The following is a 5,167-nucleotide window of genomic DNA, read 5'->3' on the forward strand; positions in this document are numbered from 1 at the left end:
TTCTCAATAAAAACGATGCGCTGACCCGATTCGAGGCTCGCTCAGATTCTCTGAATGAGTCCCTTGGTCTCGCTCTTAAACTTTACTTCTGTCTCTGACTCTTTATTCAATCTACGCCGCCCCTCAAGAGAAACCCGTTTGCCCTTGCCACGCTGGACGTGACAGTCAGACCCTTTCCTATGACACACCAGGTCAACTAGAATAGCAAGGAGCAAAGCCAAGACTAGAAGCCAGTTGCTCCCCAGAATCCAGCTTTCCTAAGTGCACAAAGACACAGACCCCCTTTTAAAAGTCTTTTGAACTTGGTACAATAAAAGCAGTGCGTAAGTTAAGTGTGTTATTATTCCTGTTGTTTGGAGGTAATACACAGAAGGCATTGAGCTCTTCAAGGGAAAGACTTGTTCTCCATGTTCGCTTCCTGTTACAGAGCCACGAAGCACTCTGGGGCCTCAAGATTTCAAGGGGCCCTTCCACAACTGGGTAGGGAGGAACCCTTTCTCATTTAATCCAGCTCTAGCTCTGTCTTTTTCCTCTTTAGAGACTGTTGACTGGTGAAAAATAACTCTCCAAGTAATCCACAAAGGAAACGGTTTATTCGGGAAAAGAAAAAGAAGCAAGACCCCCACCACAGTGCAGAAAGCACACCTCCTACACTGAGCTCCTACTGGCAGCCCACGTGGAGGCAGAAAAAGACCCCAAAAGATCAAGATGGCTGATCCCTTTATTACGACCCCACCCCCCATAATTACCATAAGGATGAACAGGAAGTCAGGATTATAGAGTTAACAAGGGCCCAGCCCCACCCACAGTCCTCCCAACTCTATAGTTAAGCATCTTAAGATGCCAGTTCACTTTATCAAGACATAGGCCAAGAAGTAGCTCTCACTACCTCGCATGGACTCAAAGCCCTTTAGTTTCACCACCCTCCTCACGCCACACATGGAACGTGTATTTTTTTTTTAAGATTTTATTGGAGAATTGGGGGAGGGGAACAGACAAGTTGCTGTCCTTTAGTTCTTCAGTCTAGTTGTGGAGGACGTCGCTTCACTGGCCCAAGTTGGTATTATCATTGCGCTCTTCCCGGGTGAGGCAGATCGGTCGCCGGCCATTGGATGGCTGCTCACGGCAGCTCACGGCAGCTCACGAAAGCTCATGCCAGCTGCTGGCCAGCCCCACTGCATCCTACGCTGTCGCTGGGCGACTCATGGCAGCCCAGCTCCAGGTCGAGCTGTTGTTCACCATCTTAGCTATAGAGGGTACAGCGTCACTGGCCCACATGTGGGATCCGAACTGGGGTCCTGCTGCTCAGAGCTGGCGTCCCAAGCCAACTCTTAACCAACGCGCCACTCAGCCGGCCCAGAACGTGTATTTCTAAATAGATGTCCTTTTCAAGATTTTGTTTCCCCAAAAGACTGTAGCTGCAGAATAAGCCAGGTGCAGCCACTAATGAGTGAAGGTATGTCACTGAACTTGCTAGCTTTCCTCCCTGCCCTGGAATTGAAGGATCATGGCAAAGTCACCATGGCTCCCTAGGTGTGCTTTGTGCTCAGTGCTGGGCCGCTGGAGGAGTGGTCCACAAAGGACCTGGAGAATTGCCTTGGTGCCCTGGTCCTGAACCTCTTCTCTCTGCCTTAGGGCTTGCACCAGGAAGAGGATTTTCTAGAATCTGTTGTGTATCTGAGAAGCCCAAGTATTGTTCTGATCACACTGGGATCTTACAGAGGCAAATATATAGACCTATAATTGAGTTTTCTGTTTTGCCTACAGTCGATTTGAAAATACATCAAGTAGGCTTATTTCATTATATGTTGATTTATAGCCTGAGAAAGAAACTGTATTAGATATCTATTGCTGTGTAACAAATTACAACAAACTTAGTGGCTTAAAACAACATACGTTTATCTCATAGTTTGGGTGCAGCTTAACTAGGTCCTCTGCAGGTCTGTAATCAAGGTGTGGGTCGGGCTTATGTCTCATCTGAGGCTCGACTGGAGAAGGGTCTGCTTCCAAGCTCGTGTGATTATCAGCAGAATTTCCCTTCATTGCAGGCTGTCAGACTGAGGGCCTCAGTTCCTCACTGGCTGTTGGCTGGGGACTGCCCTCACTTCCTTGCCTCATGGTCCTCCCCATTGGACAAGCTCACAACATGGCAGCTGGCTTCATCAAAGCCAGCAAGGGGGGAGTCCCCTAGCAAAATAGACACTACAATCTTATGTAATGTATTTATGTACATGTACTCACGTATATCCCATCCCTTGATGATATCCTGCTAGTTAGAAATGAGTCACTGGGCCCACACTCAGGGAAGAGGATTACACATGGTGTAAACACTAGGAGGCAGGAATCTGGGGACACCATAGAATCTGTCTACTATAGAAACCCTCTTCTCTGGCAGGAAAAAGAAATTAGAAATTGGATTTATTTCCTAACATCTCACTGTCCTTGTCCTTTGCTCTCTCAAAAGGATGACAAAGAGTTTGGGTTCATCACCCACCTCTCCTTTCTTTGCTCCGACACAACAGTTGACTTAACCAGTTTCCCATAACCATACACAAGACCACTTTCATAGTCAAGTTTCTTTTGGTTGCAAGTAAGAGAATCTTGTTCAAACTAGCTTAGTCAAAGGAAGAGAGTTTATTATAGGGATATCTCAAGAGACCTAACAACTGGAAGGCCTCCAGAGATACAGTGTCTCTCTCTCTCTCTCTCTCTCTCTCTCTCTCTCTCTCTCTCTCTCTCTCTCTCACCACATGGTTGCTTATCTCTGTTTTTCTCTGTACATGGCTAAAGATGGCTTCCCCCTACATCCTAAGTTCCATTTTCTCACATCAGGTCACAATCAGATTCCCTTGAATATCTGGATGCCAATTCTAATTTCCCAGGAGCAAACCTGATTGGCCCAGCTTGAGTTAAATATATACCCCTAACCAAACAGCTGTGGTGAAGGATGGACCAGCTAAGTACAAAGGCTGCAGTGCCCTCTTGGAGGTTAGATGTTCTCACACAAAGGGAGGGGTAGTGGCTGGGCAGGCACCTCAGACTGTTTTGATCACAGCCACAGATCAAATATAAAATGTCTAACTTGTTTTCTGAGCTCTGCATGGTGATTGGAAGGATGAGGCCAGAGTTAGGCTTAAACTACAGGCTCTCAGAGGTGGGAAGGAGCTGAATGAAGGACTGGCATGTGGAAGAGTAATAGGTCCTCTGTGGCCCTTGAAGGCAGGAATAGGGGCAGTGGGTGCCAATAGCAGGGAAGTGGGTTTCAGCTTTATGTAAAGAACTTCCTGGGCCGACCGAGTGGAGCGATGGTTAAAAACTGGCTTGGGACGCCAGAGGGCCCCAGTTCGGATCCCACATGTGAGGGCCAGTGACACTGCCCTCCACAGCTAAGTTGCTGAACAACAGCTCAACCTGGAGCTGGGCTGCCGTGAGTCGCAGGCGACGGCATAGGCTGCAGCCCCTGTGGCAGTGGGTTGCCATGGGCTACCGTATGTAGCCAGCAGCCAGCNGCTCTTCCTAGGTGAGGCAGATCAGTCACCAGCTTCTGGACGGCTGCTCACGGCGGCTGCTGGCCACTCATGCTGGCTGCTGGCCACACATGATAGCCCATGGCAACCCACTGCAGCAGGCGCTGCAGCCTACGCCATCATGGGCAACCCAGCTCCAAGTTGAGCTGTTGTTCAGCATCTTAGCTGTAGAGGACAGTGTCACTGGCCCTCATATGTGGGATCCGAACCGGGACCCACTGGCGTCGCAAGACAGCTCTTAACCAACGCGCCACTTGGCCGGCCCCACAATTGCTTTCTTTGGTGCCATTTCTCCTGCAGACAATGTTTACTATCATGAATTGATGTAGTGATTCAAATTTGGTGTCATTTATACAGAAGACCAAAAGTTAAAAGTACTGCTTTTCTCATTTCAACTTTGATAAACATCAACTAATTTATACAGTGGGAAGGAAAAAGCCTATTTGCTAAGCTAAAGACTTTTGATTCAACAATCGTGACTAAATACCAGTTATAATATTACGCTAAGTACCTCCCAATGTCATCCCACAAAACCTCCTCTGTCATTCCAAATTTTAAGTATGATTATCTCCCACGTGGGGTGATGAAATTGAGCCATACAGTAGTTAACAACTTGCTCCAGGTCACAAAACTAGAAAGTGATGGGGCCCAAGTTCAAACCTCTGAATGTGAAGTTAAGAACTTTGTAACAACCAGTAAGCGATGACCAAAGTTCAAGCACAGAACCTCCCTGCACCCTGTCCAGCTGCTTTTATTGGGAGGGATCAGACTTATAGTTGCTCTAAGATAAAGATTGAATCTTCTCAATCCCCTAGATCAGGGCTCAGTAAACCATCCAGCCCACTACCTGATTTTTTTTGGAAATACAGTTTTATTTTGAACACAGCCACATCCGTGCATTTACATAATGTCTACGGCTCCTTTCATTCACTGTCAGAGCTGAGGAGTTGTGCAGAGCCATCTGGCCCACAAGTATAAAATATTTACTATTTGGCCCTTTGCAAAAAGCTTGCCAAGCCTGCATTAGACTCTAAGGCTTCAAGCCAGGACCAAATCATGTGGTAGCCCAAACTCTGCCCTACCTGCCTGTGACTGACTGCAGGACCCTTGCACTTGTCATCCACATGTCCTTCAGATTCATCTATTAGAGGGACATCAGAGAGCCATGAAATAGACTCATGTGTTTTGGGCCTTTAGTGGTGAATAAAGGATCATGGCAATAGAGCCACCAAGAGAACAGGAAATGCCTTCTTTAAGCACTGTCGTCCATCCTTGGCCTCCTCCCCCCAGCCGGAAGCATATATGCTTTGAGTTGTTAGACTTCAAAAGCTTTTAAAAACCCAGAAATGCTAGGGGTGTCTCTAGGTCTCTGGTTCCTTGCTTTCTTCCCAAACTTCAAGAACAGCAGGCTCCAAGAGATCGTCAGATGTTGCTTGAAGCCAATTTCTATTAACATGCCCCCCCGCATTTAGCCTCTTTTCCCATTAGATGAGAGAAGCCCCGGTACAACCGGAAAGGCTGAATTCTCTCTGAGGGGTGCCCCGCCCGGTACGACCGAGGCCGATAAGGCTCCCTCTGAGGAGTGTCTCACGCTGTGACTGGGACCTGCTGAAATGCAAACAGTTAATCTCCTCTTGGGA

General features: G+C 47.6%; 1 pseudogene; it reads right to left on the minus strand.

The window, feature by feature from the left end:
* Nucleotides 1–2,525, minus strand: part of LOC109394249 (high mobility group protein B3 pseudogene) — a 7,061-nt pseudogene extending 4,536 nt beyond the window's left edge.
* Nucleotides 2,526–5,167: the final 2,642 nt, after the last annotated feature.

The sequence above is a fragment of the Hipposideros armiger genome, unplaced genomic scaffold (genome assembly GCF_001890085.2).
Source record: "Hipposideros armiger isolate ML-2016 unplaced genomic scaffold, ASM189008v1 scaffold_417, whole genome shotgun sequence".
In the NCBI taxonomy this organism is placed as follows: Eukaryota; Metazoa; Chordata; class Mammalia; order Chiroptera; family Hipposideridae; genus Hipposideros; species Hipposideros armiger.